The sequence below is a fragment of the Phoca vitulina genome, unplaced genomic scaffold (genome assembly GCF_004348235.1).
Source record: "Phoca vitulina isolate PV1807 unplaced genomic scaffold, GSC_HSeal_1.0 scaffold33, whole genome shotgun sequence".
In the NCBI taxonomy this organism is placed as follows: domain Eukaryota; kingdom Metazoa; phylum Chordata; class Mammalia; order Carnivora; family Phocidae; genus Phoca; species Phoca vitulina.
The window spans coordinates 561,346-589,040 of record NW_022589736.1 but is presented as its reverse complement, the minus strand read 5'-3'; the positions used below and the strand labels follow the sequence as shown (position 1 = coordinate 589,040).

General features: G+C 49.1%; 1 protein-coding gene across 3 annotated transcripts in view; it reads left to right on the top strand.

Moving 5' to 3' along the window:
• PDPK1 (3-phosphoinositide dependent protein kinase 1) overlaps nt 1–27,695 on the top strand; it is a 76,209-nt gene that overhangs the window by 3,116 nt on the left and 45,398 nt on the right. The window contains exon 2 of one of the 3 annotated variants that reach the window (XM_032425582.1): nt 8,251–8,307. The exons of 1 other annotated variant lie outside the window; for it this stretch is intronic. The gene's annotated coding sequence lies outside the window, so the exon portion shown is untranslated. Of the gene's footprint in view, nt 1–5,545; nt 8,308–27,695 lie in introns of those variants that run through there. One more of the 3 variants, XM_032425581.1, reaches the window with a different exon arrangement.

Sequence of the window (27,695 nt, the reverse complement as noted above, 5' to 3'; positions counted from 1 at the left end):
CCTCTCCTCCTCAGGAGTCTTGTGCGGTGTGTTGTATTTCTGTCCCTGTGATACCCCTACAGCAGTTGGGAGCTGGCAGGGTGAGGTCCCTGTACTAACAGGTGGAAGTGGAGGTTTGTGCGGTTCTCTGACAGCATTTTGTGGGAAGGATCGCAGCAGCAGCCTGTGTAGCTGTGGGGCCTACAGAGAGCTCTTCAGAGCAGGTCTCAGCCTCTGGGCTGCCTTAGCACAGCTTGGAGGATGAAGAAAAGGTGGCTCCTGGGCGTGTCGTCCTTTTCACTCTATGCTCTTGTCCCCTGACCCACCTGACGTGGGGTTCGGGTGCATGTAGGCAAGGGTGTGATGAATGGGGAATTGCTGCAGAAATGGGGTGAGAAGCCCAGTCCCCTCTGAGTTGATGGAGTGTGGAGAACCTTCCCCGGCACTATACTTTGTCTCTTCCTAAGGAGCATCTTCTAGGGAAATGGACTTTGCTGGAACCCCACGCGCTGCTGAGGAACACTTGATGCTGAAATGACTCCCTCAGCAGGTGCGAGGGCCAGGGCCGATGTGTGCAAGCTCTGTGCCTGCCCTTTGGATGACAGCCGGCCATAGGGGGGAGGAGTGCAGTTGTTTTGAAGGCAGGTTCAAAGAGCAAATCACCGGGGGAGGAAGTGTTGTTGTGGAAACCCAAGTTTTGGACATGTATCATTCAGGCCTGTTCAGCAGTGCCGCCTTCTTTAACTGGCTCGCATTTGTTACCAGACCCTTTAAAAAATTGTTTGGGGGCGCCTGGGTGGCTCAGTCGTTAAGCGTCTGCCTTTGGCTCAGGTCATGATCCCAGGGTCCTGCGATCAAGCCCTACATCAGGTTCCCTGCTCGGTGGGGAGTCTGCTTCTCCCTCTCCCACTCCCCCTGCTTGTGTTCCCTCTCTCGCTGTATCTCTCTCTCTCTGTCAAGTAAATAAATAAAATCTTTAAAAAAATATATTGTTTGAATATCTAGAACCAGTGGTGTATCCAGTTTCTAGATGAATCAACAGGCAGAGTGCATTTTTTCAAGAGTAATGGGGAATATGGGCGCCTGGGTGGCTCAGTCGCTAAGCGTCTGCCTTCGGCTCGGGTCATGATCCCAGGGTCCTGGGATCTAGCCCCACATCGGGCTCCCTGCTCAGCGGGAAGCCTGCTTCTCCCTCTCCCATTCCCCCTGCTTGTGTTCCTGCTCTCGCTCTCTCTCTGTCAAATAAATAAATAAAATCTTTAAAAAAAAAAAAGAGTAATGGGGAATACGTTCTGATGATAGTGTCTTAGAGGAGAAAGGCCTTTTTGGGTTCACGATGGTTCTTGGTCTGCTTTCAGTGTTTGGTTGCACTTATGTAGCTGCGCAAAGTCTGTTTCCATCCCCTTAGTGTAGAAAATTTTCCCAATTTTAAATGAGATTTTTTACTCCAAGAAATTCCAAGTCATTTTGAATGTCTTAAGAGAGGTAGTTTGCTATAAAGGATCTATGTTTGTGGCTTTCATATCCCTCATCAGGGCAACTGATGGAAGTTTGTGCTTAAATAGCTGGATTGCATATAGGCCAGCAGAAGGAGAGCTGACTGCACTGCAAGGTCTGCGTATGGAAAAGATGGGACATGCCCTACACTAGCAGCGCCTGCCTTATTGCACAGCCCACGGAAGACCAAACAAGCATGGTTTTCATTTGGAGTGTTGTCTGGCGGCCTGATGAAGGTGGACACATAGTTCCTGGTGGCCCCATAGACAGGATCAGGTGCCCGGTGCACCAGCCACTGTGCTTTGAATCAGCTTGCAGCCTTCAGGGAAGCCAAGTATTTAAAGGTGTTGTGTGAAGGTATGTCTGGATGCCAGGGAGGTTTGTCCTGGCGGTCTGTGTCCTCTGCATGTTTGTGGAGCTGGTGGCAGGTCTGTCCACGTTGGAGAAGGCTGACGAGAGGCTGCGTGCAGACAACTGCGTGTGTGCATCTCGGCAGTATTTCAGTCAGAATTCATCCGGATGAGAGCTTAGTTGTTACAGTGATTTCATTGTTAAAGTCTCATTCTTCAACCTGTTTTTCTCTTTTGGAATTAATTGTACTGCAGCGGGAGTTGTATCTCAAAGCGACAGCTGTATATCGGATGCTGTCAGAGAAGGCTGCTAAGATTTGCAGGGAAGCTTGAAGTCTTACAGAAATTCTTGTTGTGTGCTCTGACCTGCAGTGGTGACCTCTGAGGAACGGGGCTCGCAGTTAACTTTTCTGCTGTCCCTCCCTGTTTCTGAGAGATGGGGAGCAGAGGGCCTCCCACCCCCCTGGGGGGAGACCTTGCTCTTGAACCCAGTGTGAAGCAGGTGTGTGGACTCCGTTGTGGCCTGGCTGCGGATGCTGCCGTGCAGTGAAGGAAGGGATGCCACCTGGAGGGGCGGCCACACTGTGCTCTCGTCATGCACTCCCCCCCCCCCCCCCCGCCGGTGGGGCTTAAAACACCTCATGCTTTCTTCCCGGGTCCCCCTTTCCTGGGCATCGAGAAGTGAGCATTTGCTGGAAGGGTGCCCCTGGGACTTCCCCCAGCCTCTCATGGCCTGTCACTTTGCTCCTCCTCAGTGAGGGTCCCTTCTCAGATGCCCCTGCCGTGTGCCCTCTTTCCAGCGTATACAGGATAGTGTCCACGATGTTCTGGGCTGCCAGGTTCTCCTCTTTAGGCTCTTCCTCTTTGCCTGAAGAAATTCCCCTCAGTGGAAACTACCCCCTGGTGGCTGTGAAGCCTTTTCTGACCAATCAGCTTCTTTGTGTGCCCCCCCCCACCCTTGCCCCCTTTGGTCTGCAACAGGTTTTGTTATATAGTCAGCTCTGAAACAGGTTCTGCGCTTTGTTATGTCCTTATCTTTTCCGAACCTTGAATCTCTAGATGGCTTCTCTGACTCTTTTTCATGCTTTCTCCTCATGGTTCTCATATCTGGGTTTCCTGTGGTGTATTTGTCACATACCTATCTTAACATTTTTGCTATTTGTTAACAAAAACATGTCTGAATCTTATATGTACATTCTGATTTCCTTGTATTTAGAGCTGTATATAGTTGAGGGGGGAAGGGTTTCATCATAAAACTATCGCCTATTTAATGCCCAATATGAAAGCATTCCAAACTAGGAAGGAATCGGATGGTAAAAACACGGATTCATGTCCCACTCTTTCATCGTCTAAGGAAATACAATTGAAGAAGGGGATATTTGTTTTTTCTACATGTATATTGTATCACCTTCATGACCCTTGAAAGGCTTTATTTCAAAGGTATCGGTTTCTTTTTGTACTACAGCTCTTCCTGGCAGGTTTCGGCGACCAATTGTTGGATTAAATCTGGATGAGCAAACTGTTAGTGTGGAGCATGTAGTGTTTGAGCTGAGGCTTTTCTTGTTGGCACTGCCGCAGTGGTGGGTGAGGCCGGCGGCGGACCACTGTCCTCCCGTCGCCAGACCTGAGTACCAAACCTGTAGAAGAGCCAGCGTTGGTGATGTGGACTCTGCATGAGAGGCAGCTGCTTTCCCATCAGGAGGACAGTTTTCTTAAAAGATCCCTAACTGAGGATGAGGATCACCCTAATAGTCCTCTGACCAGAAGCCAAGTTGCTATTCTCGTATGATGTAGGGACCTTAGGGGAAATGGCAGAGCTCTCTCTGCTGCTTTGGGCAGGGTCGGTGAGGGCTCTCCCCAGGCCTCGACTTTGCTTGAATTTCTAAGTGTCCTGTCCTAAAAGGGGCGTGTGCTCTGTTGTTGGGTGCAGCTGTATCAGCGCCACAGCTGTGGCTCCAGGTGGGTATAGTGCCAGCCTCCTTGGGGGGTTGTGTGGCTGATGGTCCTGAGGGTGTCCAAGCAGCCCACCTTGTCTTAGAGGTTCCCTCTGTGGACCTGTGCACCTCTCACTCACCATGCTCAGTGAGTGAGAGAGCCACCAACCTAGGAGGAGGGCAGTAGTGACGTTCCCGTGTGCAGTGGTGCATGGAGCCCTCCTTTGGGAAATGAGGGGACCAGCCCATCTGGGAAAATTGCCGGGACTCTGACTCTGCTCAGCTGTGTTCTTAGGAAGGTCTCATCTGGAGAGTCACAGCAGCCAGACCCTGGGAGGCAGGTAAGATTGCAAGCCAACTTACTTAGAAAGCTAAGGAGCTTGATAACTGCTCATTTCCGGGCTCTTGTCATTATTAACTGGCTTCCTTCCTTGAGGGTGAGCACTGAGCTGTTCTGCATTCTTTCCTCCCGGAGTGGCCTGTGACTTAGGCTGGACAGGAGGCTGAGAGAATAATCTGTTCCCTCAGTGCGTGATCTCTGAAGCTCAGCGTTTACTGCCTTTTTTTTCCATTGTTAACTCGTTTTTTCTTCCTGCAGTTTGGCATTTTTCTTTCATGGGGTTTTTACATTGGTCAAAATTATAGTCTTCTATTGATTGTGTATACGTAGCTGGTTATTATCAGATATACAGCTTCAAAAATATGTATCTAAATATAGATTTTATTTGTGAATGCATTTTATTCTCTTTCCTAAAAAAAGAAAATAAAACTCATAATCTAAATGACTTTTTTTTTTTTTTTAATCTTGGGAAACTCCTGCGCACAAGCTGCTGGCACTGTGTTTTGTGTCTCTGGGGTGGAAGGGGGTGAGGATGGGTTGGTGATGGAGAAGAGACATGGACAAGAACCAGGGCTGCACACTCAGGGCCTAAAGGAATCCGTGCGTGAAAAAGATGGCAGCTTAGTGGGTGGAGGACAGCCTTCATGCGCTGCCCACCTCTGTGAGCCCCACCAACCACAGCCCTACCCCAGGGGCTGAAGGGAGACAGTGCCCCAAGGGGAGGGCATTGCCCTGCCAGCCTTTGTGGGGCTGCTCCAGAGAGGAGCGCAGAAGAACCTGGGCCCAGGTGCACTGAGCAGGGAGGGGCTTTCCTGGCAGGGCAGCCCAAAGGGCCGGGCAGCCTGGGCGCAGCCAGGTATGGAGGAAGTTTGAGGAGGGAGCACCATTTCTAGTGCTGGGTAACGTCTGTTTCCAAAAACAGAAGACGGTGGTGGTATTAGGAAATGTATTCTAAACTTTTTCTGTTAGTTTTTTTTCTATCTTTCAAGTGTATTACTTTCCTTCAGTAGCCCTACCTACATTTTTCAAATTAGTGTTGAGGCACTGACTCTGAGTCAAGTTTTTAAATGACAGGATGTTTTCAGATCGTCTAAGTTTTCTTGAAGCTATCAAAGCCTCCAAACAAACTTATTTTTAAAATAAACTTGGGGTGGGACGCCTGGGCGGCTCAGTCAGTTACGCATCTGCCTTTGGCTCAGGTCATGGTCCCAGGGTTCTGGGATCGAGCCCCACATCGGGCTCCTTGCTCGGCGGGGAACCTGGTTCTCCTTCTGCCTGATGTTCCCCCTGCTTATGCGTGCTCTCTCTCTCGGACGGATAAATAAGTAAAATCTTTTTTTTTTAAGATTTATTTATTTATTTATTTGAGAGAGACCCGTCACCCCACTTCCCCTGATGTTAACATCTGTGCAGCCACGCCACATCTGTCAAAACTAAGGAATGAGCGTGGGTGCCGGGCTCTGAACTGAATGCAGCCCTGGTTGGGGCTCTCTCAGTTTCCCCCCAGGGCCCCGTCTGGCAGCCACACTCAGTTATCCTCACATCTCCTTGGGCTCCTTTGGTGGTGGACACACTCTGTCTTTCCTTGCTTTTCATGACGAGTACTGGTCAGGTATTTGTAGACTGTCCCTCAGTTTGGGTTTGTTGGATGTTTTTTGGTGATGACACTGGGGTTATGGGCTCAGGAAGCATCCCACAGAGGTAGGGTGCCCCTAGGGGCATCCTATCAGGGGTACTGGACTTATGACTGGTGAGGTGAAACAGGATTAGTTCTTATTGATTGGAATTAGGCCTGTGGCCCTGCTCTGCTCTCTGATACTGGTGGTTTTGTCGTAGGACAACCCCCGTATTTCCATTTTGGAAGGGACCTTCATGCTCACCCAGTTGGATCCTCCCGAGTTCCAGATGAAGATACTTGGGACCTGGAGGACTTCTAACTTAGGGACTGGGTCAGGGCTGGCATGAGGTCCAGGTGCCTGCCTGTCCTGGCTGCTTTCTGCCAGCCTGGGCACTCCCGGGACACCACGGGGACCGAGATGTCCCCAGGTGCAGAGTGAACCTGAACTCCCTGATAGAACTGGTTTCTAATCAGGACCAGGTCCGTGTCCCTCTGCAGTATTTGCAGCTAGTGATCCAATGGGCATTTGCCACGGTCTGCTCAGGTCCTCTGCGCCCAGTCCCTTCCTGCTTTCTTTGCAGGCAGGAGGCTGGAGTTATGTCACCTGGCCTTTATGAAAGTAGGTGGTTGGGTTTGATTCGTTCTCTTTTAGCTTTTTTCCTTTCTGGTGAAGCTACAGTTGTTCATTGTCTGAAGACCTTTGTCTTGAGTCACAGATGAACCTGTAACTTGGCTGTTACTTGGGGCTTTTAGATTGAACCCTGAGCAGAATTCGGAGTTTTTTCTAGCCTGGAACTCAGAAGATAAGCATCTCAGGAAAATCCTGAATTTGGTTTATTTTCCCTCCCATCTACACATTTGCCTCTCCAACCTCCTTTCTATATAACCACAGCACCTACGAGACTGTTACGAAGGTAGGAATTGATAGGAAGAAAACAGGGTACGGGTGTAAGGGGAGAGCAGTCCGGATAAAATGATGGTGGTGGCTCCTGGCAGAGGGGCAGATGGGCCTCAGAGCTCTGACCTGCCTGAAGGCCAAGAGAAGGCCAAATACAGATGGGCCTGCCTGCCCACCCTTCCTGCTTTCATCCTCCTTTTCTGTCTCTAAATTGGTTGTTGAGAGGAGGTGTGGATGAATGTCATGCTAGACAAAATAGATCTTTCTCTGCACGCTGATGGTGTTGTGAAGTTCCGCTGTGGGAGTTAGCCATTAACACTGGGACAGTCTTTCTGAGTCTCAGTTGGCTATTATTGTTCCCAGTAAGAAACTATTCAAATTTGCAGATACGGAGCCCAGGAAGGGAGGGCAGCTGCTTATGGTGCCTTTTCAGGTGTCAGGAAAGGTGGGTTCTGCCATCGCTGTCTCTCTTCTGCTGTTGCAAACCATGCAAGTGTTTGCTGCTGGAGGGGTGTTCCTGCCAGATGACATTTATTCATGTGGCCAGTGACATTCTGGGGGCTGGTTTTTGTTTTTGTTTTTTCCTATTTCAAGGCGTGAGAACTTTCAGAAGATTAAAAATCAAAAAAGTCTGACCACATTAATCTGGCATTTTCCTTACAGGATAGGTAATCTGTTAGGGTTACTATAACAGTTATCCATATCGCTGTGATTATATGTTTGTGTGTGGATAAACTGATGGAAGATAAACAAAACGAGGACATTTTAAGGAACTGTGGGAAGTTCCCATAGGTCCCTTTACTGCTCTCAAGAATCTTGCACCTTGCCAGGGGAGATGTTCACTTGCAGGTACGTGAGCCGTGGGACAGCAAGGACGGAGTGCAGCCCTGTCCACAATGAGGTTGAAGGACACAGGAGGAAGAGAGGGCACAGTTAGTGAGTCATTATCAGGGAGGGGAAGGTAATGGGGGCAGCTGTAGCAGTCACGTGTGTGGGAAGCACTGAGGGGCTCCAGCCCAGCAGAGAGCACCAGAGGAGAGGGGAGGGAATGGTAGGGCTGGAACCCCAGAGAAAGGTCCTCATTTCATTGGAAGTGCCCATGTGCTTTAGATTTTATTTTAAGTTTTGACTTTTGGAGGCCGTGGGAGGTTTCCCCTAAGGAGCTGGGGTCGGAAATTGGAGAGTGGGAAAGAGGAGGCCCCCAGGGTTTGGCTCCCCTGGGTAGGACAGGAAACAGTTCAGCATCTGCTGGCCTTAGCGCTTCACGAGGTAACCTTTTGATCCAAGTTAGGTATCACTCAGATTTCCAGACTAGATTGTGGGGAAAACGTTTGCTGAATGAGTTTAATTCCCAGTGAGAGGTCCAGATTTAAATGGTGTATAATTAATGTGGTTTTAGATTAGAAACCCAGTCTTTCTTAGTTGTCAACTTTAATATGTTAAATTATTAATTTTAAAGCAAAACAGAAGGCAAGAGAGTGTTGTTATTGTTTTCTGACTAATAATAGATTTTACTTAGTAAAGCTTTTAATGCATATTCATTCTAGATTTTGTCCAAGGTTATTTGGCTGTGAAATGAAATCTGAAGTATATGGATTAATTGTCTTTGAAATGTTGCTGTTTTTCTGATATAGCTCCGGGATGACAGGCTTGAAAAGCAGAAGTAGGATTTCCACACTGGGCCCCCACTGGTAGGTAATGATTTCTGCCCCACTCAGAGGATCTGTGTCAGAAAGATACTAGCTTATTCATCTTGTTAGCAAGTATCTCATCACACATTGTGAGTCCTTGTTGAATGAGTGAACTGGTGAACCTGGAAGTTCAAAAGGTCTGTTGGTCCCATGTGATATCACCAGTGTCCTTGGAGGACTTAGTGGCCCCTGTGGTGGGTGGGCCACTCAGAAGGCCTCTCGAAGCCCCTACCCGCTGGGAGCTCCTGTGCCAGCCCTGTTGGCCCTGCCCAGGTCGGACTTTGTCCTTGGCAGCTAACAAGGTTAATAGTTACAGGGAGCCCACTAGAAGATCTGTTTTTCACCCAGTGGCCCAGCAATCCTCATTGTTTCCTTTCTGTCTTCTTCTTCTTCTTTTTTTTTTTAAACTAAATTGGGACCCCTGTTGGACCTGACATGGTTTTGTCTCCTGTTTTCACTTAACATTTTTGCTTGAGCTTTTCTGTAACCCTCTGCTTCAGTCCTCTCTGGGTAAACCGCGAGCTTCTGTTGGTGGACGTTTACGAAGGCTGTTTCCAGTTTTCCAGTTGTTAGTAATTTCTTAATGAATGCTTTTTGTTTGTTTTTGTTTTTGTTTTTGTTTTTTAAGTAATCTCTGCATCCACTGTGGGGCTCGAACTCACAACCCTGAGATCTAGAGTTGTATGCTCCACCGACGGAGCCAGCCAGGCGCCCTTGAATGTTTTTGTAATGCAAATTTTAGTCTGAATTTCTTATTCTTTGGGCTAGATTCTGTGCATATGAATTTGCCAGGGCAGAGGGTGTGAGCCTAAGGTGTTTTATAGTAGTGATTACTAAATGCACCCCACGAAGGGCCTGCCAGGTTAGGGCCCCACTTCTTCATTACCTGGCTGATATGGAATATCAGCATCTGAGACACCCTCTGCTAACTGGGGTGGAGTTTGAATGTGGCTTCACTGCTGGGTGTGGGACTATGGCCAGGGATCTGCCTTGTGTGTCAGTGTCCCCAAAAAAAGGGATGTGAGGGGTCCCTGGGTGGCTTAGTCATTAAGCGTCTGCCTTCGGCTGAGGTCATGATCACAGGATCCTGGGATCAAGCCCCACATTGGGCTCCCTGCTCAGCGGAGAGCCTGCTTCTCCCTCTCCCACTCCCCCGCTTATATTCCCTCTCTCACTGTGTCTGTCAAATAAAATCTTAAAAAAAGGGGGGGGGGGATGTTGAGAGTTATTTTGAGGACTAACCATGATAATATGTGTAAAATGCTGAGAGGAGTGTGTAGGAAACAGTAAGCACTTAATAAATGTTAATTATTTGTTAGAAGTAGAGAAAAAATAGCATTTCATTAATTTTACCTTAAGCAGTGGTAAAGATGTACCTATAAGGGGTATATATAATTATATGGGGAATTAAAAGAATGAGCACATAAACAGATTCACATGTGTACCCACCACCCTGCATTAAACATAGGGTTTGGCTAAGTTCTTAGGAGCCTTCTGAGTGACCCTCCTGATTATAATCTTATCCCCTGCGGTCCAGGGGTAACTGGCATCCTGATGTTCATGTTAATCAACTTAATGGTGTGTGAAGGTTACCTTTAGGCACTTCCAAAATTCGGGAAGTAAGCAGAGCTTCTGTGTCCACGCAGACTGTACTTCAGCGTCGCCTAGTGTGTGTGTGGTGACGTCCGTACAGAGTTAACAGTGAGGAGGCAGTGTTTGCTGAGGGCTGCCATCTGTCAGGCCCGAGGACTAGACCAAGGTGGCTGGTAGCCCCGACCTTGTGTTCTGCCACCTGCCTCTCCTGCTTCTTGCTGGGGGGCGGGCTCCAAGGGGCTGGAGGACAGCGTGGAAGACAGGTGCAGTGGCATCCTCAGGGATTACCCACTGAATGCTTCTCCCTTCCTTCTTGCCCTTTCTCCACCCTGTTCCGTCGAACAATGGAAACAGTCTTACTCTGGTCTTCTTTAAATCCAGCCTGCTGACCACCTGGAGCTTCTGCTGGTGAATGTGGTTCCACACTGGTTAGGAGAAGCTGCCTTTGGCTTTGTGTGGTGCTGCACTGGAGGACTGGTGGCCACTAATCTTGTGTGGGCCAGCTCCCTGACTGCCTGCAGTTGAAGATCTGTGTGGCCCGCAGAGCATGTGGCCCAGTGTGTGTTAGGAGCTCAGGCAGACAGGCACCAGGCCGAGAATCCCTCCCGCCACCTTAGGTCCTAGCCACGCCCGGTCTGCCGACACACCTCACAGGCTGCTTCCTGCTCTTGTCTCTTGAAGGCACTCAGCAGTCCTCAAGGGCTGGGTCGATGTTATCAAGCTCATTTGATAGAAGAGTAAATTATGGTTCAGAGAGTGTGGCTTCCCCATGGTTACCCCTGGTTTCAGCTAAGTCACAAATCTAGAACTTGGGTCCTGGATTTTGCTACTGCACCACAGTTGTTCCTCGTGGTGGAAGTTGGGGCTGTTGGGGAGGCAGCAGTGGTTGCTGGGCCTTGCTTTGTGGGATCTCTTGGGGTGGGAGGAGGTTCTTACTGAAATATTCTTTGCCACTGAGCCCAGTTGATGTGAGAGCAGTGTTCCTTTGGGGGTGAGCTGGCCGAATTGGGGGCAGCTTCCCACCTGTTTTTATACAGGGGCCTCGCGGGAGGTGTTCCCACGGTGTGGTGTCTCGCCTATACCTCTCTCAGGGTGTTTCAGAGCCCCAGAGCATGCTCTGCCCAGACAGTGTTTAAAGACCACTTAGCTTTTTGAGTTTGGGATCCTTTCCCAAGGAGAGGTTGCTGGCTGGAACCTTAAGCTGCGTGGCAGCATCTTGACCATAGAAGGGCCTGATTTTGATCGTGGTTTCTCTCCTGGTGGTTAGGGGGCTCAGCCTTCCTGTATCATTTTATCTGCCTCAGAGTTAGAATTGGGCCTCCCAAGACCGTATATAGTGGATTCCATTTTACTTAGACACATAAACCACATTTGTGAAGGGGATGGGCTTCATTTTTTGCCTCAAAAGGCTTAATTTATGATCTGATGACCCTTGGATGGGAAACCTTTGTGTGTCTTCTGTGTTATTTAATCGTAAAAGTGCTTCTAGTGTGCTCCCTCTGAGTAGTCTGGCTGGTGTGCTTTGCATAGATTAACTCATTAAATCCTCACAGCAAGGGGCGCCTGGGTAACTCAGTTGGTTGAGTGTAGTTCAGCTCTTGGTTTCTGCTCAGGTCATGATCTTGGGGTGGTGGGATCGAGCCCCGTGTCAGGCTCTGCCCTTATAAGATTCTCTTCCTCTCCTTCTGCCCCTCCTGCTTGTGCTCTCTCTCTCTCTCAAATAAATCCTTACAGCAAGCCTGGGAGCTCTGGTTCTCCTTATCCTTGGCTATGAGGTGGAGAGTCTGAGCCACTGAGAGGTGACTGACGTAACTTGTTCAAGGTCAGACAGCCAGTGAGGAGCAGAGCTGAGATCCGAACCTGTGGAGTGCAAGTTCCAACAGTTTCATGCTAATGCTTCTTTCTTGTAACTTGTCTATCTGAGGCCCAGACTACTAGTTCATACGAAGAAGGTTTAGACAGCTTAGTAACTAATGATTAAGAGTTTGGATATTTATTCTTGTGGTGTCATGGAATTAGGTTCTTCCTCAGTGTGTTTGTAGAAATGTAAAAACCCGGGGCGCCTGGAGGGCTCAGTCGGTTAAGCGGCTGCCTTCAGCTCAGGTCATGATCTTGGGGTCCTGGGATCGGGATCGAGCCCCATGTCGGGCTCCCTGCTCAGCGGAGAGCCTGCAACTCCCTCCTTCTGCCTGCCGCTCTGCCTACTTGTGCTCTCTGTCAAATAAATAAAATCTTAAAAAAAAAAAAAAAAATGTAAAATCGTTAGGAGCCAAGACATGTTTCAAGAACCTACTTGCATTGCTCGCATATGGAGGGTGTAGGGCCACAGCTTTGAATCCTTGGCTTGTGCAGAGATGTGGCCTTCCCCTCAAGGTGAAAGACTTTCTCATCACACCAGCCCTGAGTCCGGCGTCAGACTCCCCAAGCTCCGTCTTTGTTTGAAATCCTTGCTTAATTTGCATTTTATCCTTCCTGAAGAGATAAAGATAAGACACAGATAAAGAAACATCTGGAGGGATCTGAGAATTGCCAGTTAGTCCTCTTCCTGCAAATCCCGCTCCTCTGCCTCCTGGTGTCCACGCAGGTGCTGTTGCCTTTTCTCCTTCTTGTCCCAGAGGCTCAGGTAGGATTGGGCTCTTAGTAGGTGTTCGGTGGGATGTGTGGATAAATCACTTTTCATTGTGAAGTGTTTTAAAGTACATTTTTTAAACAAAAGAGGAAAAACCATGAGTTTCCCATCCTAACACCACCTTCAAACCACTTCAAACCACTTCAGGCTCAAGAGCACCTTTACAGCTTGAGCCCCATCCTCTGTCCCCTGTGTAGACGTGGCAGCCCTGGGAGTTACTGTGGCTTCTCCCCAGACACTGGCAGCAGCCTCCTCTGGCCTGGCTGAGCTTGCTCACCCCTGCCTGCGCTTTCCCACCTGCCCAGTGAGGGCCGTCTTGCCACCACTGATTACTGACTGTGAGATGTGCTTTAAAAACATGGGGCTCTGTATTTTCAAAATAAGCTTCCAGGGGCGCCTGGCTGGTTGAGTCAGTGGAGCATGCAACTCTCGGCCTTGGGGGGTTGTAGGTTTGGGTCCCATGTTGGGTGTAAAGATTACTTAAAAAGAAAATCTTTAAAAAAATTAAAATAAGCTTCCATCTACCTGGCAGTCTCCTAAGGGTTAGTGAAGCTGTCTTGTCTGGTGCCTGAGACTGGGTGGGACGTGCGAAGGAAATCTGTGGGTCATTTGTTCTCCTTTGTCCCAAGTTTATTTGTGTTTTAATTTGTGTGTCAAAAACATTTGTTACTTTTAGCAGTTGTGAATGGTAGATACTGGATATTTTGATGCTGATATTTTCCTTAACTCTTAGTGGGTGAGCAGTGTACTATATAGTTCAGTTGAGCCTTACTTTTTTTTTTTTTTTTAAGATTTTATTTATTTATTTGACAGAGAGAGGCGCAGCAAGAGAGGGAACACAAGCAGGGGGAGTGGGAGAGGGAGAAGCAGGTTTCCCGCCGAGCAGGGAGCCCGATGTGGGGCTCGATCCCAGGACCCCGGGATCATGACCTGAGCTGAAGGCAGACACTTAACGACTGAGCCACCCCAGCGCCCCTAGTTGAGACTTACTTAATACGTTTTTGGTGGATATGAAAATGTAACTTGATTTCAAATTAATTCTCCCTTGAAAGTTTGTACTTCTAAGAGGGGACTGTTGAATTCAACACTCAAACTGTCAAAGAAGTTGAAATTCTTTAAGTTTTTACATACAATTTGTATGAAATAAGTTAAAGTGTACGGAAAATGCCCAGTTTACAAATGGATTGTATTCTTACAAGTTCACTTGGAAGTCAGGGTTTTGTTTATTTGTTTGTTTGTTTGTTTTTTTTAAAGATTTTTATTTATTTATTTGACAGAGAGAGAATGAGAGAGAAAGCACATAAGAGGGGGAGGGTCAGAGGGAGAAGCAGACTCCCTGCCGAGCAGGGAGCCCGATGCGGGACTCGATCCCGGGACTCCAGGATCATGACCTGAGCCGAAGGCAGTCGCTTAACCAACTGAGCCACCCAGGCGCCCTATTTGTTTGTTTTAAGATTTATTTAAGAGCGGTGCTTGTGCATGCGCGCAGGGGGAGGGGCAGAGGGAGTGAGAATCCTCAAGCCGACTTCACACTCAGCATGGAGTCCCACGTTGTGGGTTTGGGATCAAGAGCCTGCCGGCCGGCCAGCCACCTGAGTCATCCAGGCACCTCTCGGAATCAGTTGTTTAGGAATCAGTTGTTTAGGAATCAGTTGTTTAAGACTCGTGCTTGTCTTCCTGTCAGAGTCGCTCTTGTGAAGGGCTGCTTGTCATCCCCACTCTGAAAAGGTGAGGGAGCACGGCAGGTAGCACTCCTGCTTACTGTCTACCACACACTCATCTGTACAGAATGAGATGCATGTTGAGAGGAGCTGGGGGGGACATGGTGACACCTTTTCCAGAGGCTTCAAGGTGCCAGAAGTCAGTGGCACTGATTCTTGTAGCCAGTTCAATTGAGAACAGCTGTCCTTCCTCGTTCTCGAGCAAGCTTCGCCACAGACACATCTTTCCCATTCTCAGTGGTGAGGCAGTTACTGAAGCTTGTCCTCACCAGCCGCACAGGAGGTAGGGGAGAAACACAGAAGGGGATCTTCTTCTGAGGGAGGGGGAGATGGTGGGGTGCTGGTACTGGGAAGTGGGGGCCGAACGGTAGGGGCTGGGCGTGCCCGTGGGGGGGCTCCTGGCAGGAGAGGGGCAGCACTGATGTAGGCCGGCCCCTGCTGTGAGGCTGGCGAAGCAGCTCGCAGCGCCCAGCCATTCCTTGGGTGTGAGGGGCTTGGACTTGGGGTATGCACGTGTGGGTAGGAAAGGCGAGCGATCATAACTCTCATGGTGACATGGTGCCCATGGGACCAGGCAGAGGGCTGTGTTCTTGAGAACTTTTCTTGTGATCAGCTTCATTTTATTAGGGAGGATGGGGATGCGGGACAGGCATAACTAGGGTTTTGTTACTTTAAATTTCTCTAGAAATTTAAATTTCAGAAGCTATTGAGTAACCAAAATTATTTACTTACCACAATTTTGGGTCATCAGGTGGGTGGTAAGCTGACTGGGTTGTGCCGGGAGGGAATGACTCAGCGCAGGTCCTGGGTCACCCGCGATCCCCGAGCTGTGCTGCCTCCACAGGGCGGAGTGCTGGCAAGCTGGAAGGGGCATCTCGGGACCAGAACCCGCCCTGTGAGGCCACCAGTCAGCACGTTTCCCCCAGATTGTGGCAGACCGGTTCCATGCTGTTTATGCTGCTTAAGTACCACCTCGAGACGTTTAAAAAAAAAATTAGCTGTTAAGAATAACAGCTATTATACAAATAAACATTTGGACTTTTCACACTGGAAGAGGGCTTTTCTCTTAGGCTTTTTGTTTCACAGTTGATGCTTAAATGCTTCAAAGAGTCATACTGTGGCTATCTTTCTTAGCTACAGAAGTAAACTTCATCACTAGAACATACTCATGCCCGTGAGTTACAGCTTTGGGAAGAGAAAGCACGAGCATCCAGCTGACCCTACAAACATCTCTGTCAGGGAGGGGCCCTGAGAGGTGGGTCTTGCACTGAGGTGCTTGGCTGGCATGCGGTGGCTGAGACAGGAAGGAAATTGCAGATTTCCATGAAGGAGGAAGGCTGCCCATGACAGGTTCCTATGTGATTGTGCCCATAATTGCTGGAGCAGAGGGGACACCAGAGTAGCAGAGGTCTGGTGGCCAGCATCTCAGAGCCCAGGGCTGACGCAGGATAGTACAGCTGGGGCTAGGGTAGCATCACAGTCTGGTTCAGGAGATGCTTGGGCCCTTCTGGGCAGCCCCATTTCTCATGCTCCCACCCCTGCACTTCGAGGTACCCAGAGCTTACCAGAAGTGACCCCAGAAGGGATTTTTCAGGGGCACTGAGGTCCCTTCCTGGCACCCAGGGGTTCTGTCTGGAGGTGGCCTGTACTGTGGGTCAAACTGGGCTGCTGAGTCTAGAGGTGCTCTTGCCTCAGGGCCTTTGCACTGGCCAGTCCTCTGCTGAGAAGGTTCTCCCCAGATTTCTTGGGGCTTTCCCCATCTCCTTGAGTTTTTGCTCCGATGTCACTTTCCCAGTAAGGGCTTCTGTGTTTAAATTTGCATATCCCACAGCTACTCACCTCAAATAGTCCTGTCTTCCTTCCTGGCTGTTCTTTTCTCATGGTAGTTATCACCATCCAACACTGCAACACTACATGTTGTTTGTTTTTTGGGGCGTCTGTGTGCCATACCAGAATGTAGCCGCCTTTTTTTTTTTTTTAGATTTTATTTATTCATTTGACAGAGAGTGGGGGGACTGAGAGAGCACAAGTAGCGGGAGTGGCAGGCAGAGGGAGAAGCAGGCTTCCTGCTGAGCAAGAAGCCCAATGTGGGACTCGATCCCAGGACCCTAGGATCATGACCTGAGCTGAAGGCAGCCACGCAACCGACTGAGCCACCCAGGAGCCCCCAGAATGTAGCCTTCTTAACGGTGTAGGCTTGGCTGTGTTCTTTGTTGCATCTCCAATACGTAGAGCGGTGCATGGCACATAGTAGGTACTCAGTGAACATTTGTTGAAGTGCGTAAAGCATTGTGGTCTTGATGGGGCTGCATTTGCTTCAAATCGCTGAAGCTGCGGGGGGGCTCTGGCGTTTGACGTAAAGCACATAATGGCAAAGCAGGTATGTCTGTGTCTGTCTGTCTGTCTTACAGCATCTGTTATCGCCATCTCAAAAATCCAGAGTTCTTTCTACACTTAACTTGGATGTTGATTTCAGAATGACTTGCTTTTCTTTCTGACTCGTGACAGCTGCTGTATTTTGAATCTGAAACATTAGAAGAAAGTGAAACTTTAAAATGTGTGATGCATGCGGGGCACCCGGGGTGTGGGGGGTGTGGTCGGTGAGGCAGCCGGATCTTGGTTCCAGCTCAGGTCATGATCTCAGGGTCATGATCTCAGGGTCATGGGATTGGCCTGCATCAGACTCTGAGCTCAGATACTCATTCTCTCTCTCTCTCTCTTTCTTTTCCCCCCCCACCCGCCGTTTCCCTCGCCCAAGCACACGCTCTCTCTTTGTCTCTCTCTCTCTAAAATAAATAAGTCTTTAAAAAAATGTGATACATGATTAGCTGTCATTACATTTTACTTTCTGTACATGAATATTCTCCTCCTTGCTGTGCAGCCCCATCTAAGCTGCCAGCACCCTCCTGGCTCTCCACCTGAGGCCACTCCCAGCACCTGAGAGACTCCCTCCACCAAGCCTCCTGCCAACTCACGCTTTAGCCCCATGGCAGCCACAGGTCTGCTTGGGCTACTTCGTGCCCCCAGCACTGGCCCATCTCTGTCGTGGCCACCCTCTCAGCTTTGGCCAGCCAGTTTTGTAAATGACATCAGGCCCATTACCCTGTCGGGATGTCGCTTCCTAGGGGCAGGGACTACATCTGCCTTATGGCCATGTCCCTGGACGGTTGCAAGCACAGTGGTAATGTTTATTGAATTAATAAAGTAGTTAATTGACCTTCTTTAAGAAACTCTGATGAGCAGGGCGCCTGGGTGGCACATTCAGTTGAGCATCTGATTCTTGGTTTCAGCTCAGGTCATGATCTCAGGGTTGTGAGATTGAGCCTCGAGTCGGGCTCCATGCTCAGTGTGGAGTCTGCTTGTCCCTCTCCCTCTGCCCACCCCCCCCACCCCGCCGCTTACACACGCTCGCTCTGTCAGATAAATAAAGTCTTAAAAAAAAAAAAAAGGAAACTGATGAGCAAAATGAGCACATATGTTCCTATGAAGTAACAGAGAATCCGTGGCTTTGGAGAGTAAGGTGTACTTATGGGAGTCTCCCTGACAGCCTGAGTTGTCTGCACTGGGTGGGTTCAAGGTCTTGGAGCTCCCCTTACCCTCCCAGGACAGGGGTTGCTGGATGTGCTCTAAATTGTGGCAAACAATAGAATCTGCTGAGCCAGGGGGTGGAGGGTTGGGGCGGAGGCAGTGGGGCCCTGGGAATGAGAGGTAGAGGGGGTGGTGGTTGTGACTGTATGTGCCGCCTGCTGGTTTGTGTGGAGGCACTTGGTGTCCTCTCCCCGCCCCTGCTCAGCCTGGCCTCAGGGCCACTCACCACCCTCCAGTGTCTCCATCTCTGGAGCAAGCGCCCTGTTTGTCTCTTCTTACTATGGCCAAGCCTTCTACTTCGGTACCTGCCAAACCAAAGCAGGCACGGCACGGCTCGGCTCAGGCTGACGGTTTCAGCCAGCTACCAACAATACAGGAAGACGACTAAATAGTTTTTATACTAAGGTGCTGTGGGTCTCTTAAAGGAGAGGCTTATTAATGCCTTCTAACCTTTCATTGGAATTGTGCTTTGGGGCAGGGTGAACTTGCCAGGAAAGGTAAGAGTACCAGGTGCATTCGTGTTTACAGGTGGGGAAAAGCAGGGCTTAGCTTTTATCTCATGACAGTCTCCGTGAAGTATACAGAACACAGTGTTTCTCTGCCCAGGATCTCAGTCCTAGACCACCTGCGGGGTACAGTGGTAAGAATAATGTGTGGGATTGTTGTAAGTTTTTTTTTTTAATTTTTTATTCATTTTTTAGAGAGAGTGAGCATGACCAGGGGGAGGGGCAGAGGGAGAAGCAGACTCCCCGCTGAGCAGGGAGCCCCACGTGGGGCTCAATTCCAGGCCCCTTTACCTGCTGTCTAGGGAGAGCTCCTTCCCAGAGAGGTGCCTCCCTCCGGGAGCTGTCATTCTGGGACAGGCTGAGAGGCTGCAGGTCTGGCGTGCTCAGTGGCTTCTCTCTCATGTGCCACTTCTGGCTGGATGAGTTCTTATTTGCATATGCCTGCTTTACCATGGAATAAATGGTGTTCTTTATGGCCCTCAGAGTGGGCTTCTAGCTGTTTCTACTTTTCCAGCTCCAAGTTGAGAGTTTATTTCATTAGTTTAAAAAAATCTTAAATTAGAGAAATTATTGAGTATAATCTTACAGCAGGTGAAATGTCAAAGGCTGGCATTTGGAAACAGCATTGTCAAGCAGAGTTCCAGCCAAAACCTGTGTGTTGGCCAGCTGAGCCCAGAGCCCTGGAGAAACTGAATAAGAAGCCAGGGCTCGTCCCCAGCCCAGGCCTCGCAGCTGCTGTTGGAGCAGCGGGCTGCTTTCCCAAGAGCAGGGGGCTGTGGGGAGACACTTCAGATGCGGGCGTCTTTGCTGGATTGCCGTTCTTACCCTCTTGAGAGTTGAATGTGGGTCTGGCTGCTGAGGGAGTGGGCTGTTACCCCCACCCACCCGTTGGGGGTGTACCCACCCCCTTCTGTGCCTCTCCTCCAGTTCCCGCAGCAGCTACTGGCCCCGCTTCCTTGCACCGCCACTGGGCTCAGGAGAGCTGGGAGCACGTTGGTGCTGTGCTTTCTTCTGCCCCAGTCTGGTATTGCTCGGTGTGAAGCCACACCCCTGGTTGGGAGTCTTACCGCCAAGCCTCATCAGCACTGTCCTGTATACTGTTTAGGTCATGGGAGTTTGTTGTTGTTTCCCAAACACGGCATTAGGGTTTGTTAACATGCCTTTTTCAGACTGGGTCTACCTGCCGCTCTCCGTGGATCCCAGCTTCCGGTCCTTGTCCTTCCTTCTCCCTCCTGCTCCACGGGGCCTCCCTGAGGGCTGCATGCTTTCAGGGGGGGTCACTGAACACTTGGTGGGGTTCTTCCTGGGGGGGGGAGCATGGAGTTTGCCAGAATAGAGCAGGGCTTCTCCCCCAGGAACTGTTGCCACTCAGACCTGATCATTCTTTGTTGTGGGGCCGTCCTGTTCATTGTGGGGTGTTTACAGCATCTCTGCATCTACCTACCAGATGCAGTACCCCTTTTCCCTCCCCCAGTTAGCACCCCAAAATGTCTCCAGACATTGCTAAGGGTCCCCTGGGGAGCAGAATCAGCCTAGATGAGAACCACTGGGATGGAAGATGTGTCAGTGGCTGCAAACTTCCTAAGACTAGGAGCTCACGGTGGTCGGCTCCCCCGTAGTAGGCTGTGCTTTAGTGTGGCCTTGGTGACTCCCAGAATGAGCCCCATGTTGGGGCAGCCAAGAGACGGAGGCTGTTCTCATGCTCACTGCTTCTGGCCAGGGAACAGGCACTCATTTTGGGAAGGAGCTCTGGGAGCACATGTGGGCCTCCTGGTGCTCTTGGCCCTGGACTGCTGCAGCCTCAGGCTTGGAGTCCCCTACATCCCGTGTGTGGACACGGGGCAGCCCCCTGGCACTGCAGGTGTGCGGGAGAGTGGCTGGTCACGGTCCGAGTCCTGTCTCCCTCTGCCACTCCCAGCAGAATGCATACACCTCCTGACTTTGAAATGGCACTTCTCCTCTCACACCTGCTCAGGTGGCCTGGGCATTTTCTGTGGCGCTTACCGTCCTCACATGTGGACGGATGGCAGAGAGGAAGGGAGCAGGTTTTCTCCAGTGTGACGCTCTACTTCCTCAGCAGTGCCAGGCCACGTGCTGCTCTGGGTCACAGGGTCTGTTGGGTCAGGTCCGCATTCATCAAGACAGCCCATTAGGGCGCCTGGCTGGCTCAGTCGGTTAAGCATCCGCCTTCTGCTCAGGTCATGATCCCAGGGTCCTGGGATCAAGTCCTGAGTAGGGAATCCCTGCTCAGCGGGGAGCCTGCTTCTCCCTCTCCCTCTGCCTGCCTCTCTGCCTACTTGTGCTCTCTGTCAAAAAAAATAAATAAAATCTTAAAAAAAACCTTTAAAAAAAAAAAAGAAACAAAACCCAGCCCATTAGTTCCCAGTGCACCGCACAGCGTGGCCAGCAGCCTGCCACAGAGCCTGGGAACCGGCAGAGGGGTGTTCCACGGCCGCTCTGCCTGGGTGGGGCCTGCTGGGGGGGTGGGCAGTGCTCTCCTTTGAGAATCTCTTCTGGAGACCCTTTAACGACCATAGACACCACTTTGATGAAAGAAAGCTCTCAGGAACACATGCTTGTAAACTAGAGTCCCATCAGACTTACCTGGTCATTGTTTGTGGGGGGACTGGTGTTGCCGTTGGTCAGTTTGCGGTCAGGAAGTCTGTGCTGAAGACAGCTTTTCTTGCTAAGTGCTCCTGAAGCCAGTGTAATCATTCTTATCATCCCTCCCAGGATGTTTGCTATCAGGGTCCTTTGTCCCCAGAATAGCCAGTTTGCTGGGTGGGGGTTGTCCTGCCCAGGTCTCCAGGGCCCCCTGGCTTTCTGTGGCCGTGGACAGCTGCTGCCTGCAGTGCCCAGCCTCCTCGGGCCTAGTGGCTGACCCTTTGGGAAACTCTTCACTGCTCTTGGATGTCACCTGCCGCACCTCCCAGGACTGAGGTTCTGCCCCCTGTGAAGAAGCCTTGGGCTGTCCCCCACCTGTGCCCAACCATCCACGTGAAGATGTGGCAGTGCGTTTACTGGAACTGTCATTGAGTCCAGAATCTTGTCCATGCACAATTAACATTTCTCCAGGTCCATGAATCAGCCCGTCACATTTCGTTCTTTATTAACTTCATGTTTGAGATTTTGGTCAGTATTTCTCTTGTTGGTTTTGAATTAAAGCAGTGTGTGTCATGGTCTCGTGCATCTCTTCTGCTGTCTCCTTGAGCCTTGCTTGACAGCAGACTGGGCACACAGGTGAATTTAGGTGAGGCCACATTGATCTGATTTACAGAGTAGCTGGGACAGGTGGGGGGGGGGCGGGCATGACAGAGACAGGCCGTACTCTTCTCTCCCATCCCCCATGGGGCCCTGTGGCCAGATTAGTTCACAGCACTGCTGTCCTGCCCGGGACTGTGCTATTGGAAGTGCTGGCTCCTTCCCACTTCCCCTCCCTTGTGTGTATCCTTTAAGTCACACAGTCCAGCTGCTCCTCGGTCCTGCACCTGAGGGTCTGCACCCGGGATGACCCTGGAGGCCCAGGGAGCACGTGCCCTTGGTTGTGTCCAGGAGTCCCGTGAACGCCCAGGGCTCTGTGTGCACAGCCGTCGCTTGCCAGTGTAGCTGGCCTGGCTTGTGAGGACAGTCCAGGCCTGTCATAGTTCTTGATGGGCCTTAGCCTGGCGACTGTGACTCTTCCCCACTTAACTGCCTCGGAGGGCAGAGAAGTTCCTGCTCATCTCTGGGGGGAAGTTACTGAATTTGATGATGCTTCTGTTAATGGTACATGCTTTGCTTATAAAGGGACAAACCATTAAGGTACTGACTGCTCCTCAGCTTGGTCCAACCCTTGGTACCTCCTGTGAGATGGAGTATTTATGAAATATGTGAGGCACACTTGGCTTACTGCCGAGCCATAGAGCATTCAAGAAAACAGCCATTTTCCATAAATAAATGGTGCACTTCAACTCGCAGTCCAGCTAGAGGACCTGGCCCGCTGGTCACATTTGTACTGTGTACTACTACATTTAAAAACTCAGATTCTCTTAGGTAATTTTTACAAAGTCAATTAGTCATTCTCCAAATGTTTCCCTGATACTGGGTGTTTGGGTAATTTCTTCATACTGGTCACAGGCATAGCTCGTTTTATTGAGCTTCACTTTATTACCCTTCACAGATGCTGTGTTTTTAACAACTTGAAAGTTTGTGACAACCCTGAGCAAGTCAGTCAGTTCCTTTCTTCCAATAGCATTTGCTCACTTTGTGTCTCTGTGTCACATTTTGGTAATTCTTACATTTCAAACTTTTCATTATTACCATATTTGTTATGGTGATCTGTGATCAGTGATTACAACTTCTGAAAGCTCAGATGATAGTTGTTTGTTTGTTTGTTTTTTAAAGTAAGCTCTATGCACCCAATGTGGGTCTCGAACTCATGGTCCACTGACTGAGCTAGCTAGACTTCCTGATGGTTAGCATTTTTTAGCAATAAAGTATTTTTTTATTTAAGGCATAGACATTGTTTTTTTCGACATAATGCTACTGGGCGCTTACTGGACTACAGTAGAGGGTAGGCATAATTTTTTAAGTACTGGGAAACCGAGAAGTTTATTTGACTCACTTTCTTGTGACATTCACTCTATTGCAGTGGTGAAACTGAACCCACAATATCTCCAAGGTGGGCCTGCACCTTGCCTGCGGTTCTCATGCTCTCCACAGACCTATACGTGACAGAGGCCTGCCTCCTCCCAGCTGTGGTGCGGCCCCAGCGTTGATGGTGATCCCTTGGCTGGGAGCTGGGGCCTGGTGTGTCTTCGGGGCCGACCCTGCCTGAGCCAGCCTTCCTGGGGCCGGCCTGCTGCAGGGAGAGGGGCTCAAGCAGCACTGTGGGGGCTGCGCGGGCTCCTGCCTCTTGCCCCCTGCTGCTGCCTTCTCTGCCTCTGCCCTCATCGTGTCTCTCTAGATTGGTTTTGGACTTCATGTGCTTAGTGCATCTCAAGATGAGCTTCTCCTTCGGCTCTCCTCTTGTGATGGCTGAGCTGTCACCCAGGGCACAGTACTGGCTACCTGCCCACCTGTCCTTCCTGTTCGTGGCACACTTTCTACAGGCCTCTGGTTTCTTCATAGTTCCCTGTGTGTCTCCTTGCCCTGTTTAAATGGAGAGGAAATGTTTGTCTGTCCTTTATGAACAAACAGTACAAGAGACAGACTCTGTAAGACCACTCCCTTAGTTACTCAGATTTATAAAATAAAATGTTCATTGTAATCAACCTGCCTTTTTATAGTATTGATAGACTTCTTATCACCTGTGTATATCCTTACAGACTCAGGATCTTTCTGTTTTGGCTTATTCTGATTAGCTGTACTTACTGATGGCTTTTTAGGGTTTACAGGGTCACAGCTTGGCTAGTGACAGCCGCTCCAGGCCAGCTTCCCCACCCTTTCCTCCTACCACAGACACTTGTGAGGGCCTCCTCCTTTTTCAACATGGTGTTAACTGCTGTCCTGTGTTGTTTTTTGTGTGTTTTTTTTTTTTTTTCCTGAGTTCTTTTAATGGGGAGTACTATTAGAAGCAGTCTGGATACTCTGGGTTCATTTTGTGGTGTTCTCCAACAATCTGGTGGTGGGTTGGCTCATGATGTCACTGCTAGAACACTTCAGAGTCAGAGCTGGGAAAGGCAATTTTCTTTGTGGTTGTGGGTGAACTTGTATATATTTCTGATTTAACTTTGAGACTGTCTAATCCTTTTTTTTCCCCCAAGATTTTATTTATTTATTTGAGAGGGAGAATGAGAGAGAGAGGTAGAGAGCTCGGGCAGGGCAGAGGGAGTGGGAGAGGGAGAAGCAGACTCCCCGCCGAGCAGGGAGCATGATGTGGGGCTCGATCCCAGGACCCTGGGATCATGACCCGAGCCGAAGGCAGATGCTTAACGACTGAGCCACCCAGGCGCCCTTGTCTAATCCTTTCTTAATGCCCACCTAAATTTTTACTATTTCTTCTCCCGTCTCTGTAGTATTTCTTTGTGTCTCATTGGCAACTGTTCTGTCATTTGCTTTCTTCACAAATTACCAAATTGCTTTCCAGAAAACATGGGTTTATTGGTGCCAGCCACAGTTAGAGAGGTGCCCTCTTTTATCCTGGCCTTGCCAGCATTTGGTGTTCCTGTGTGTTGTGAACATATTTAATCGTCATTACTGTCTGTCTGTCCTCTAGCCTCTCCCGTAATTACAAATGTCCAGTGCCATTGTCTTTGGATACCTTGTACATTTTCGTCTCTTGGTTCTTTGAGTTTTTTTGGTGCCTACCCTTTGTCCATTTCTTCACCTAAAGTCTTGATGGTGTATAAATTTGAATGAGTTCTTGTATATAAATGAATGCAGTCATATGTGATATAATTATTGTTAGCAGCTTATTGAGACATAATTTGTATACTGTACAGTTCACCTGTTTAAATAATTCAGTGGGTTTTAGTGTAGTCATGAGGTTATACAGCCATCATCACAATCTAGTTCCAGAGCGTTTTCAACACCCTAAAAAGAAACCCAAGACCCATTAGCAGACCCCTCACCCGCCAGCCCCTGATGACCATTCATCTGCTTTCTGTCTGTGGATCTGTCTCTTCTGGATATTTCATGGAAATGGAATCCCACAATATGTGGCTTTTTGTGTCTGGCCCTTTTGACTGAGCATAATGTTTTCCATGTTCATTTATGTTGTAGTGTGTATCAGTACTTCCTTTTAATGGCTGAATAATACTCAGTTTTTTGGCTAGACTATGTTTTGTTTATCCATTTATCCATTGGTGGACATCTGGGTTGTTTTCACCATTGGGTTGTTAGGTCTCATGCTGCTGTGAACATTCTTGTACAGGTTTCATGTGGACATAGATTTCGATTTCTCCTGGGTATACACCTAGGAGTGGAATTGCTTGCTTATATGGCGCCTGTTTCCTTTTGAGAAACTGCCAGACTGTCTGCCAAAACGGCTGCACTATTTTACATTCCCAGAGCAGTGGGTGAGGGTCCCGACTTCTCCACATCCTCACCAACACTTGTTACTGTCTTTTTGATTCTAGCCACCCTTGTGGGTGTGAAGAGGAACCTCCTCGTGGCTTTGATGTGCATTTCCTTAATGACTAATGATGTTGAGCATCTCATCGTGTGCTTATTGGCCATTTATGTGTCTTTCTGGATAAATGTTTATTCAGATCCCTTGCCTGGTTTTTAAGTGTGTGTGTGTGTGTGTGTGTGTTTTAATTGAGTTGTAAGAGCTCTTTATGTCTTCTGCATACAAGTCCCTTAGCAGATACATGATTTACACATACTTTCTTCCATTCCATGAGTTGTCTTTTCACTTTCTTGATGGTGCTTTTGAAGTGCAGAAGTTTTTAATTTTGGTATAGTCCCCTTGATCTGTGTTTTTTTTTTTTTTTTCTTTTGTTGTTTGTGCTTTTGGTCTCATATCTAAGAAGCCATTGCCAAGGTCAGGAGGATTTACTCATAGATTTTCTTCTAACAGTTTTATAGTTTTAGTTCTTACATGTAGATCTTTGGTATATTTGAACTAGGTTTTGTATATGATACAGGAAAGGCATTCGATTTCATTCTTTTTGTGTGTGGCTATACATTTGTTGAAAAGAATGTCCCTGCTCATTGAAGAGTCATGGTGCCCTTCTCAAGTATGAGTAGACTGTAGACATCTAGGCCTGTACTTCTTTTTTTTTTTTTTTTTTAAAGATTTATTTGACAGAGAGAGACACAGCAAGAGAGGGAACACAAGCAGGGGGAGTGGGAGAGGGAGAAGCAGGCTTCCCGCTGAGCAGGGAGCCCGATGCGGGGCTCAAACCCAGGACCCTGGGATCGTGACCTGAGCCGAAGGCAGACGCCTAACGACTGAGCCACCCAGGCGCCCCCTTCTTTTTTTTTTTTTAAAGATTTTATTTATTTATTTGACAGAGAGATAGCGAGAGCAGGAACACAAGCAGGGGGAGCGGGAGAGGGAGAAGCAGGCTTCCTGCCGAGCAGGGAGCCCGATGTGGGACTCGATCCCAGGACCCTGGGATCATGACCTGAGCCGAAGGCAGACGCTTAACGACTGAGCCACCCAGGCACCCTCTAGGCCTGTACTTCTAAGCTGTATTCCGTTCTTCTCTGCATCTGTCCTGTGCCGAGACCACCCTGTCTTGGTTACTGTAGCTTTGTAGTAAGCTTTGAAATCAGGTCGTGTGATAACGTAGTTGTTCAGCTTTGTTCTTTTCTGAGATTATTTGGCTTTTCTGTGTCCCATGTGAATTTTAGGATCAGCTCGTCAATTTCTGCAAAGAAGCCAGCTGGGATGTTAGTAGGGATTCCATTGAATAATTTTTTTTTAAATTTTATTTATTTTTGAGAGAGAGAGAATGACAGAGAGAGAGAGAATGAAAGGGGTGAGGGTCAGAGGGAGAAGCAGACTCCCCACTCAGCAGGGAGCCCGATGTGGGACTCAATCCCAGGACTCCAGGATCATGACCCGAGCCGAAGGCAGTCACTTAACAACTGAGCCACCCAGGTGCCCCTTGAATAATTTTTAAAATTTGTTAAATTTTGAATTTGTTTAAGTAATTTAAAAACCTAACACTCTATCTGGCTTGGAGGTAACTTTGGTTGAAGTGAGCAGCTGGGCTCTAGATCAGGTAGTTTCCCAGTTGTTAACCAGTTAGTCCACTGCTGTCTTTTTTGAGAAACTTGTTTATTTTTATCAACTGTAACTTTTTCTTTTTTAAATAGGCTCCGTACCCAGTGGGGAGCTCAACACCAGGCTTGAACTCATGACCCCGAGATCATGACCTGAGCTGAGCTCAAAGAGTCAGGCGCTCAACCGACGGAGCCACCCAGGCACCCTCAGCTGTAACTCTTATGTGTAGCTGACAGTTCCTGGAGTCTTCTTTCCATGAAGTTCTACTTCATGCTCTAGGACTGTTAGGTTAAAATTCTATTTAGTTGTGGGATCCAGTCTTAAGTCAGTCTGTGTGTTCAAGCCCTGAGTACCTTCTGTGTGTCCAGCTTTGTATGAGGTGTGGGTAGGTGATTAGGCAAGGAGTTCTGGATGCGGACACCGTGGTCAAAGAGTTTGGACTGGCTTCCTCTCTGGGCTGGTGTTGGCTGCAGGTGGCATTGAGGTTGGGCAGTGATGGGAAGGCCAACTGGCTGTGGCAGGGGTGGTTGGAGATTCACTCAGTGCTGACGGAGGAGAGTGAGGGCAGATAGGAGCTGGATGGTGGGGTTGCTGGGCACATGGGACGAGGGGTGGGGGCTGGGATTTGAGCAGGGAAGGGACTTAGGAGAGGAGAACAGTGGCCTGAACCCGTGGCAGAATGTCAGATGGCTTGC